This window comes from Mus caroli, chromosome 18 (genome assembly GCF_900094665.2).
Source record: "Mus caroli chromosome 18, CAROLI_EIJ_v1.1, whole genome shotgun sequence".
NCBI lineage: Eukaryota > Metazoa > Chordata > Mammalia > Rodentia > Muridae > Mus > Mus caroli.
This window is the reverse complement of record NC_034587.1, coordinates 32809680-32820888: the sequence shown is the minus strand read 5'-3', so window position 1 is coordinate 32820888 and position 11209 is coordinate 32809680. Positions and strand designations below refer to the sequence as shown.

At 44.0% G+C, this 11209-nt stretch overlaps 1 long non-coding RNA gene and 1 other non-coding gene across 2 annotated transcripts; both read right to left on the bottom strand.

The window, feature by feature from the left end:
• Positions 1–313: 313 nt before the first annotated feature.
• LOC110285059 lies at positions 314–5050 on the bottom strand. The gene is made up of 4 exons (XR_002377017.2): positions 4964–5050; positions 3899–3933; positions 1497–1556; positions 314–861 (listed from the first exon to the last, which is right to left on the bottom strand). It is a non-coding gene; the product is annotated as an uncharacterized LOC110285059 (long non-coding RNA).
• On the bottom strand, positions 966–1161 carry LOC115029955. The gene has a single exon (XR_003835509.1). It is a non-coding gene; the product is annotated as a small nucleolar RNA SNORA74 (small nucleolar RNA).
• Positions 5051–11209: the final 6159 nt, after the last annotated feature.

The window sequence follows — 11209 nt, the reverse complement described above, 5'->3', positions numbered from 1 at the left end:
AATAAATCTTTTTTTTAAAAAAGGATGATTGTTTCTTCTGGATAATTTAGTCACCTTATTCCTCCACAATACAGAATACCTATAAAAGCTTGGCGAGTGGTTCATGGATCTAGCACTTGGAGGACTATGTGTGACGACGGTACATTTTAATACTGTGTGACTAATGCTGTTCATGCCTCAAGACCTAAACTTCAGAAGTCAGAAATGTTACTAGTCCTAGTCTGCTATCTCTTTGTCAATGTCCTTTGGGAAATTCTCAAACTTTCAAATACTTGGGAATGTTGACTCTGAAAATGCCAATGAAATTCCAATGTCAGTGTTCATCAGTTATGTTTTATTGGAATATAACCATGTTCTTTTATTTGATGATACATTCATTACTTTTCAGACAAAAGCAACATAGTTGCAAAACCAAAGACAGTATTAACATTTACTATCTGGGCCATTATAGGAACCTTTATATAAAACTTTGCTTTTAAAAAGCAATATCCTAAACTTCCTGGAACATTCTAAGCTGTCCTAAGATGGCTACCATCCAAATAGATGTCTGAAATCCCTTTTTAATTAGCAAGTAGCCGGCCACATGTAGTCCACAGACACCATCTAGTCCCTCTAAAAATTATAGCTGGAGATGCAGGTCAGTGGCCATGGGTGAGCTCCTTCACTGCCTCATCTGCCAAAGCGTAGCTGGACGTTACAAGCATTCTCTGGAATTACATCACAGTTCTGCAATCCTCTAAAGCAAACTCAACTTTCCCCATCTGAACTGAAGTACCTCTACATTACAGAGACCATATACATTACTCAAAACACAGTGTTGTCAGAAACCTGAAGTCCTGATGAACGCGATCTCATTCAGATCTAGAATGTAAGGAGGAAAGGGTGACATGCTGTCAGTTCTAGTACATGTAAAACAAGTGTCCTGTACATGCACAGCCAAGTCCCATTGTCTTTTTAACAGGGAAATTGTTTGCACCCAGACCAGGACCAACTCCACAAGGAGTCACTCCACTCTCAGGGGTGCAATACTGCCTGAAAGTACTCAGCACCAGACACCAAAACAGTGCTGGGAGCCAACCCTTAGTAAGGCAGTGTTTACTCTTCCAACAGTGTAACACGATCTCGGGCACCACACAGCCTGGATAGCTGACAACTGCTGGACTGGTCTGAAAAAAAATCTCCCCCTTTCCCATTTCATGTATCCCAGGACCACCCCAGGGAGCAGACACTGAAGCACTTTCTCTGCTTTTTAGCTTTATCCAGCAGTGTCTGCATTTGGCAGGGACTAGGCTTAGACTCCTAGCAGTGAACAGAAACAACACACATAATATTCCTATAAATTATTCCTCGGTTGGAATAGCAGACAAAAATATTTTATGCTACTTTCAAACAAAAATACTAAAATTCTACAGTAACTGCCACAAGTGAACTTGTTTCCTGATGCATACCAAGTAGTCAACAGGCCTGGCAGTCAATGCTAGAACAGAGATGCTTACCTAGAACCACAGTGCACCCTGTTGTGGATCATTCCTTCTTTTAGCCTGGTGAAGACCACCCTATTTTCAAGTCATCCAAAAAAAAAAAAAAAAAAAGGAAACAAGGTTTAGCAACCCACGGTACCTCAACAATGCACTATACACTTAAATAACCAGCTCAGCCCTTCCCTGGGTCCCACACATTTGAAAACAGAGAAATGACTCTTGACCCAAACTCTCTCCACACACAATATAATTTTGCCTTCAAGTTACCACCCTCTGATCACCAGTCTTAAGACTATTCACCATTAACACTTGCCCAAATCCCACACAAAGCACTCCAAGGCTCAACGGAGTCCTTGTAGGAGGTAGATTAATAGGAAACTCTGGTGTCTTGCTGCCCACATCTTCCCTGAGAGATGGATCAGGAAGAGCAAAGATAGGGGACAGTTTTATTTTGGGTACAGGACAGCAGCAGCTGGGTAACTGATCTGAGTTTAGAAATAAGATTTAGTTAGTGAATTTATTCTAAGTTGCTACAAGTGGGATCAGAGTCAAGGGAGGATTAAGAATTTGATGGGGGGTTGGAGAGATAGATGGCTCAGAGGTTAAGAGCACTGACTGCTCTTCCAGAGGTCCTGAGTTCAATTCCCAGCAACCACATGGTGGCTCGCAACCATCTGTAATGGGATCCAATGCCCTCTCCTGGTGTGTCTGAAGACAGCAACAATGTACTCACATACAGAAAATAAATAAGTATAATACATACATAATTTTTTTGGCTTTTTTTTTTTTTGGGTTTTTCAAGACAGGGTTTCTCTGTATAGCCCTGGCTGTCCTGGAACTCACTTTGTAGACCAGGCTGGCCTCGAACTCAGAAATCCGCCTGCCTCTGCCTCCCGAGTGCTGGGATTAAAGGTGTTCGCCACCACGCCCGGCTTTTTTTGGCTTTTTGAGACAGGGTTTCTCTGTATCGCCCTGGCTGAATTTTTTTTTTAAAAGAATTTGATGGACAGAAAGGCAAGAGTAGCTACCTGGAAAGTTATATTAACTCTAGTGCAACAGGACCGCAAAGGTATGGCAGGCTCAGTGACCTATTAGAGGGNATTTTCAGGGTTAAGCTGGTGCCATTAAGGAACAGTAGTAATTATGGGCCTCAAAGAGCAGGTAGATAGAGTGGTAGAACTAGGAGTGGGTAATATGGGATAGTAACTTTCCTGTAAGAACTTGACTGGTTAGGGGGGTGGGGGCGTTAGGTAGCCTAGGTATTACACTGAGGAGAAAAAGGGATATTGACGTATATGGGAGGGCAATGATGAAGCTAAGGTGAGCAATGTAGAGGCTACTGATGGAAATGACAGCAATTGCTCAACCTGGGGTGCTTTGTGGGCCTGGCAAGCGCTTTCTCCCAAAAAAACTCAGGGGGTCGGATAAGAGACTTCTGGAACTGGTTAAGGAAGCCTGTGCATAGCTCAGCTACAACTATCCCTGAGCTACTCAAGTGCAGGGGTGTCCTGTTGGGTCGCCGAGGTAGGTGTAAGTAAGGCAGCCCGATCAGGACCCATGTCCACAGGGAAAACGGAAGGACACAGGTGGGGGCTGCCACCAACCCTTCAGGGAGGTATATTAAGGCTATGTCTTCCTGTGGAAACCAGGATGTTTTCACAAAAGTTAATTATGTTGGCTCTATTAGATAAACACCAGATTCATTGAGTGATCACTACTTGCCTAAAATTGAGGCATTTCTTAGAAAATCAGCATGAATAACAAAAAAGGGGGAGCCTAACTGCTCATTGTACTGTTTGACCTAAGCAAGTTCCCAGAACCCCATGGTCAACTAATATGCATAAATTTATTGATGAGCTAGGGAGCAGAATAGTAATAGTTTTTTTGAGATTGGGCATCTAGGTTGCCTGGACAATCTGAAGGGGCCCTGCATACTACAACACCAGCCTCAATATTCCCAACAGGAAGCTCACTAAAGGGGATCATGATTTAGCTTTTATTATTGTAGAGAGAGGAAACATTCTATTTTTAGTGAACGTGCAGTCTAGTAACTCCCTCCACTGCCTCAGGCCCACTCCCGACCATTTACAGGCACTAAATCTTGACTTTTTTTTCCTATTTATTTCCCTCAGTGGTTTTTACTCAGTTCCATTTCCAAGTTGTGATTTAAGTAACCTCCACGTCGGAAGATCTGGACTTTAGGTCTCTTCCTGCAGAGCTTGCGCTTCTCTTCCTGGGTAAGAGACTATGCTGACATCCTGGTATAGTTAACAACAGAGATGGCATGAACCAGGCCCAGAATGCCAACCAGCTATTGGCTGCTGTTCTCCCAGCAGTGTAACACTTGCCTAGGTACAAGGAAACCTAGGTAGCTGCCTACAGCTGGGGCAAACGGGAACTAGTCGAACTGTACTTACCAGGGCAGACATCGTCTCAGACTGGCAGCTGGGCACTATGAAATCAAAACATCCCAGATTAAAGTCAGCCTGTCGACACCTGTGTAATTAAAAAAAAAAAACCATCTCCAGCCCTCAAACCCCCTTCACTTTGTTGCGCTGAGTCAAAGAAACAAGAGTAGAGAAACAGTGTGACTTTGGGAGCTCTACCCGCAAGTAACCGCTCCACTAGCCAAGTCCACTCCCTGGAGTTCTCATTTGTAGAACCGCATTAGCCATTACCCCTGTACATCAGGTAGACTCTGGTGGCTGATCCCTGTAATCTTAACTTGTAGGAAGCTAAAACAGTAAGACTGCCTCCAGAACCTGCCATCCTGCACTTAGAGAACCACTCTTAAAAATGACACCTTAATGTAATTGAGGAAAATATGTAATAAAAATATTAAAAATCAAAAAAAAAAAAAGAAAAAACTCCCTTATAAAGCCAAAAAAAAAATGACACCTTAGTAAAGATGGGGGTTGGGGGTGGGGGCGGACTAAATCTAGACAGCAGGCTTAAATGCGGGACATTTTTAAAGACAATAAAAGTTAACACTTCGAATAGTAATTGAATGTAAATGTAGTGTAAGGGAGCTAGTGCTTTAGATTTGCATATCATTTTAACATATCTAAGGGCAAGTTATCCAAGTCCAAACTTCACCTCTAACCAATTCTAATAAATTTAAACAGGAGAACGAATACAGGACCCATGGTTTAGGTCTAAAAGCCCCTTCAGGGCGTGGGCTGAAGCAGATCTGGTTCTCCCCGGACACGGGTTCCAATGAAACCTTTCTCGGTCCTTGTCTGGGGCTCCGGAAACGCTTAAATGAGCCAGATTCCAGGTGACTTCCTAGCTGGATAGGGACTGCACTTCACTGGCGGTGACTCTTCGGGCTATTCCCTTTAAGATGACCTCCAAGACCGGAGGTAATAAAAAAAAACCAAACCCCAATTCCTTTTCCTGCCCAGCCAGAAACCTTCTCGCCCCCGCTTCTCGCCTGGGCTCGTAAAACCTCCAGACCCCTTGCTCCTTGGGACCTCACTCACCGGCACGTGCTCGGAGCTCCGCAGGACACAGCAGCCTCGGCAGAGGCCGCGGAGGAAAGGGCAGCCGAGAGCCGGTGGGAGCCCCGCCCTGGGGCGGTTGCAGGGCGGAGCGATGAGTCCCGCCCAAGAGAGGCGGGACTAGAAACTAAACCAGGCTGACCTGGGAGGACAGCGACATCCCTATTAGAACAGACCTGGGTTTGAGAATTGGCTAGTTTCTTCACAAAGGCTACATTCCCTGCGCTCCCATCGGGTTCCTTAAGTATATGAGTCCTGGGTTTGCAGCTGCTAAACTTAAAGCCCCTTGTGTCCGAATGGGAGCCAGACCGACTGCCTACCTAGTGCTAGCGGTCGCGGTTTCTGCAGATCTAGCCCATGATTTTGCACCTCCACGGGCAGATCTTTCTGGCTTTCATCATCTGCGTTGTTAGTTGGTTAATGGAACTCCCACACACGCAGGTCGCTTGGTCATGTGCTCTGGGTCTTTTCTGGATGTTAGTTAGATTAGGCCGGTCAACCCTGAGGACCACAGCCCTGATTTTCATTGAAAATCCTTAACTGAGTGGCAGCAGCTAAGACTGGCTTTCTCTGGCAGATTTGGGCTGCTTCAGTGACACAGCCAGCTAAAGAAGGCCATATCCTGGATCTAAGTATACACTTCTCTGTTACCAGGATTTCTTTTGAACACTAGCGTTGTTGCCTTTGCCCTGTAGTGATTATGCTTCTGTTTTGTTGAACAATTGTCCTGTTGTCCTGTTGATGCTGCCCAGGGCCCATAGGAGCAAGGCCCACCAATCGTAATTCCTGGATCTATTTTGTAACTCCTTCAGATATTGCTTTCTGACTCGCAGCTGAGGCTGTTGATTATGACACCAGTCAATAATGGTCAAGCAAGCCTCCTGGAATCAGCCACTGTCCTTGGCATCTGCCAACATGATTTATTATCTATTTCCTCAGTTCCTTCATAGTGAAAGGGGGTGGAGGGGTTCCTGTGCATCACAACCCTAGCATACCCCTTTGAAAACACTTGGTACTCCAAATTGATTCCGACAAGACCCTAGGCTATGGAGCCAAAAAACTACCCGAGAAGTAGCAATCCCAGTCCTTGTCCCCAGGTTTGATGGCCTTGGATACTGCCCCTGGCTAGGGAAAGGCTTACATAAATACAGTAATTTAAAAGGTCACATGGTCAGTGCTGGGCTGGAAGGCAGGGGCTGTGTCATAATCAATCCAGCTGTCAGCATATTCATAAAATGAGACCTGTTCAACCTGACAGATTGGCTGGGTAATTGTCCTGCAGAGCTCTGCTAAAAGAGGAAGTGCATGACCACCTCATACAGTTTGCTATCTTCTCTTCCAAACCCACAAGGTAAAGAAGTCAGGACTACCTGCAGAGTTCATAAGAGGGAAAGATGCAGGTAGAGTGTGCAAGCACATGCGTATGAGTGACTTCAGAGAAGAGGCGGGAAGGAGTTGAACATAGGGAGATGTGAAGGTCTTTGGGGAGAAAGAGACCAATCACCTGTTGCCGATTGTATTCACAGATTGAATTCACATTTTAGTCTAGGTCGAAGTAGAAGGCAAGAATTGTGGAAAAGAAAGTACAGTCATTGTAAGTATGGCTGGGTGGTGAGCCCTGGTCTAATGTCATAGTAGAAAGGTAGTCAACTTCTTTTTAGGGCCATTTAGTGTCCTAAGGAAGAGAAGAATCTGGATCATGATTTATTTTCATAGTAAAAAAAAAAAAATCCTTCATAGTCTGCCTTTTAAAAAGCACATCTAGGGCTGGAGAGATGGCTCAGTGGTTAAGAGCACCAACTGCTCTTCCGGAGGTCCTGAATTCAAATCCCAGCAACCACATGGTGGCTCACAGCCATCCATAATGAGATCTGATGCCCTCTTCTGGAGTGTCTGAAGACAACTACAATGTACTTACATATAATAAATAAATAAATCTTCATAAATAAATAAATAAATAGTGCATCTAGCTGACTGGTGGTGGCACACTTCTTTAATCCCAGCACGCAAGAGTAGTTGCAGAGCTAGTTCTAGGACAGACAGGGCTACACAGAAAAACCCTGACTCGAAAAATAAAATAAAATCAAACAAAATACATCCTTTTAAGTCATGGAAATGATTGATTTATGTACATATAGGGTTTTTGTTGTTGTTGTTGTTGTTGATATTTGTATTACCAATGTTTTCCTATATTTTTGTTTCTTATACCTTCAGAGTCAAGACTGTAGGGATAATAATAATATAAAGAAGAAACACATCTCTTTTCCACAGTGATGAGAATTAAATCCCAGATCTTTGAGACCTTGCTATGTAGCTCAGCTGGGCCATGAACTCATATTATGTAACTCAAGAAGGAACGTTTCAAGACCAACAATGTGGGTGGGTGGGAAGCGAAGGATGATGTGCAGCCTGGAGGGACCAGTCCCTGAGCTTCTTGCTTCTTCTATGTCTTCCCCCTTCTCTTCTCTCTTCCCACTCGTCCTTGTTTCTTCCTTGGTCCCCTTTGCCTTTCAAACTACTCTTCCCCTCTTCTACCTCAACAGAGACCATCAGTAGAAGAATACTAAATAATTTGTTCAGTTAACCATTCAACAGATACAGATAAAGTCAGGGAGACAGAGGTTCCTGTGTGCCCAATGCTTACAGTCCAGTGGGGAAGATCATTCATTACACATCTAGCTTTTAGCAGCTGGCAGGGCGGGGTGAGTTTTAGAGATGGGTGATTCTCTCTCACTGACCTAAGTGCTTACAGGAGGCTCTTTTTTTCATCTCTGTAACACACTAGCTGCTCAATAAATAATAGCTACCCAAGTTAGATAGGGGTTCTGTGTTGCCTTCATTATTTCTCAAACACATAGTTAGACTGGCAAGAATGCAGAGAGGTTAAAATCCCCTTATGCTTCTAGTAGCTATGTAAAATGGTATGGCTGCGTTGGGGAGTAGTCTAGTAGGCAAAGTCGGTGACACCTGTGTTCACAATATTCACCTTGATATGATAAAGATCCACTGGTCTCTTCCTCATGTGTGCTGGGATTAAAGTGCACTGGGAATGGGACTCAGGTCCTCTAGAAGAGCAGGAAGGGTTCCTAACTGTTCAGCATTTCTCCAGCCCTCTTCCTTCCTTCCTTCCTTCCTTCCTTCCTTCCTTCCTTCCTTCCTTCCTTCCTTCTTTTGTTTTTGTTTTTCAAGACAAGGTTTCTTTGTGTAGCCTTGGCTGTTCTCTAATTCCCTACATAGACCAGGCTGGCCTTGAACCCAGAGATCTGCATGCCTCTGCCTCCCATGTGCTGGGATTAAAGGCGTGTCCCACTACTTACTTTCTCTTTCTTTCTTTCTTTCTTTCTTTCTTTCTTTCTTTCTTTCTTTCTTTCCACAGTGTCTCAATATATATCTTAGTCTAACCTCAAATTTACTATGTAGCTCAAGATAGCCTTGAACTCTTGGTGATCATCCTAAAATAGCTTCTGGAATTATGGGTGTGTACCACTGTGGATGACTGGACTGTATATTTAAATGAGTGGGTAATCTGGTATATGAACCATATCTCAATAAAGATGTTAAAGTAACAATGGAAAGAATACTGAGGACCTGGAGAGGTGGCCCAGAAGTTAAGAGCAGTGGCTGCTCTTCCAGAAGACCCTGGTTTCATTCTCAGCACCCCACATGGCAGCTCAACTACAATCTGAAGGGATTCCCTGCCCTTTTCTAGCCTCTGAGGTCACAAGGATGTGAGTCATAAGACACAAAGTCAAAAAACTCGTACATGTAAAAATAAATTTGGGGAAAAAAAAAAGAATCCTTGGGGATTGGAAAATCTGCAGTGCTTAGAATTATGGGCTGCTAATGTGTTTTGTTTTGTTTTGTTTGCCAATTTTAAGGACTAGAAAGGACTTTTTCTTTTTTTTTTTTTTTTTTTGAGACAGGGTTTCTCTGTATAGCCCTGGCTGTCCTGGAACTCACTTTGTAGACCAGGCTGGCCTCGAACTCAGAAATCCGCCTGCCTCTGCCTCCCGAGTGCTGGGATTAAAGGCGTGCGCCACCACGCCCGGCTGAAAGGACTTTTTCTTATGTGTCCTGTTGCTTTACAGCATTTCTTCCTCAGTCTCTGGGAAAACATAAGGTTCGGCAGCAGAGCAGATTGGAAGAGTTCCATTTGGTCCCATCCTTCCACTCCCTAACTAGCATCTTTTTTTTTTTTTTTTTAAGATTTATTTATTTATTACATGTAAGTACACTGTAGCTGTCTTCAGACACTCCAGAAGAGGGCGCCAGATCTCCTTACGGATGGTTGTGAGCCACCATGTGGTTGCTGGGATTAGAACTCTGGACCTTCGGAAGAGCAGTCGGGTGCTCTTACCCACTGAGCCATCTCACCAGCCCGCCTAACTAGCATCTTAGGATGCCTCCGTTCAACATGTTTGATGTACCTTCTACGTACAAACCAGGTAGAATTTAAGAGAGCCGATGTCTCTTTACTCTCTCTCTAATGTTTAAAATTAAATTATGGCAATGAACTCTTTATAAACAAATATAGCTCTTTAAATAAAAAGGCAGTGAGGTGCTAATAATAGTCACAAGGCAGCCTTCGATCCCAGGCAAAGGCAGGCAAGATCTCTGTGAGTTCAAAGCCAGCCTGGTCTACAAAGTCCAGGACAGCCAGCACTTGGTACACAGAGAAACTGTGTCTCAAAGAACAACAACAACAACAACAACAAACCCAAAAAGTCACAAGGCAGCCTGGGACTTTGGGCTCCTTCTGTTGCATGTGAGGGAACACAGATGAGCAAGCTCCAGGATTTGGCTCCCCCTCACATGCCTCCTATCACCTCTTCATTTGCTTGCTAGACTCAGTTTGTTAATCTATTTTCATACCCCTCATTTTCTCACTGCCCTCACCCCCACACTGTCCAAATTGGCCCTCCAGTCCTGAAACCATTTGCCGGAAATTCATTAAGCTGAACACATGGGAAATTACAGAGGCGATTTCACTTGTCACTTAGGCTCCAATATAGAAAGTAATTTTCAGAGGACAGTGCTGGGAGGCTATTTTCATCTTGGGTGTTTGTGCTGAGTCCTCTTATCTTGCACCCTCTCATTCCATTCCTGGCTGTCTCCCCTTTGCTTTGCTTTTCCCACAAACTAAATGCTGCCCTTTTAAATATTTATCCCAGCTTTATTTACTCGTGAGCTCATCACAGATTGTCTCGTATGACACTTTAGAGTCTGTTTCTGACTTCATTAATCATTCGACATGCAGCAGGCCCTGTGCTAGGCACCAGGGGTGAATAGAAAGATGGAGTCCTTGCTGTTGTAGAGGTACAGCCTGATGAAGGTGGGCCTCAGGGAAAGCAGATTTGGTTTGGTCACTGTGAAGCTGGCAGGGATATATTTGTACTGTTCTGATTCTGAGCTATTACCACCCAGTAAATAGGAATGTGAAAATCGCCAGAGGCATGGCATGTTTATTAAGAAACAAGCCTGGGGGCTGGAGAGATGGCTCAGTGGTTAAGAACGCCGACTGCTCTTCCGAAGGTCCCGAACTCAAATCCCAGCAACCACATGGTGGCTCACAACCATCCATAATGAAATATGATGCCCTCTTCTGGAGTGTCTGAAGACAGCTATAGTGTACTTACATATAATAAATAAATAAATCTTAAAAAAAGAAAAAAAAAAGAAAAAGAAATAAGCCTGTTACTCACACAGGCAAGGACACACAAGGCCTTGGCATGTGTGTGACGTATCCTGGTCCCTGGGGAGAGAGAAGTTGGGTTTGGAGGCAGAATCAGGTTTGATTCTGACTACCCTACTCACAAATTAGTAGTTCAACTCTGAGATAAGTGACCTCTGGGCCTCAGTTCCCCCACCTATAAATTAGGAATAGTACCTGAACATGGCAGCATGTACCTATAGTCACAGTTACCAAACATGCTGAGCCAGGAGGAATGCTTGAGCCCAGATTTGGAGCCATCATGCACAATGTATCAGGATGCAATCTCCTAAGGGGGAGGGGCAGCAGGGACTTACCTTTTTTTTTTTTTTTTAATTGTTTAACCTCTTCTTACTTAAAATGTTTTTTTGAAACAGGGGTGAGGATGGGGTGGTCACTCTGAAGTTCAGGTTGTCCAGGAACCCATTGTGTAGCTCAGGCTGAATTCAGAATTACAGCAATCTTTTTGTCTCAGCCTACAGAGTTCTAATGACCTCTTATGTACAACTTAATTTTCT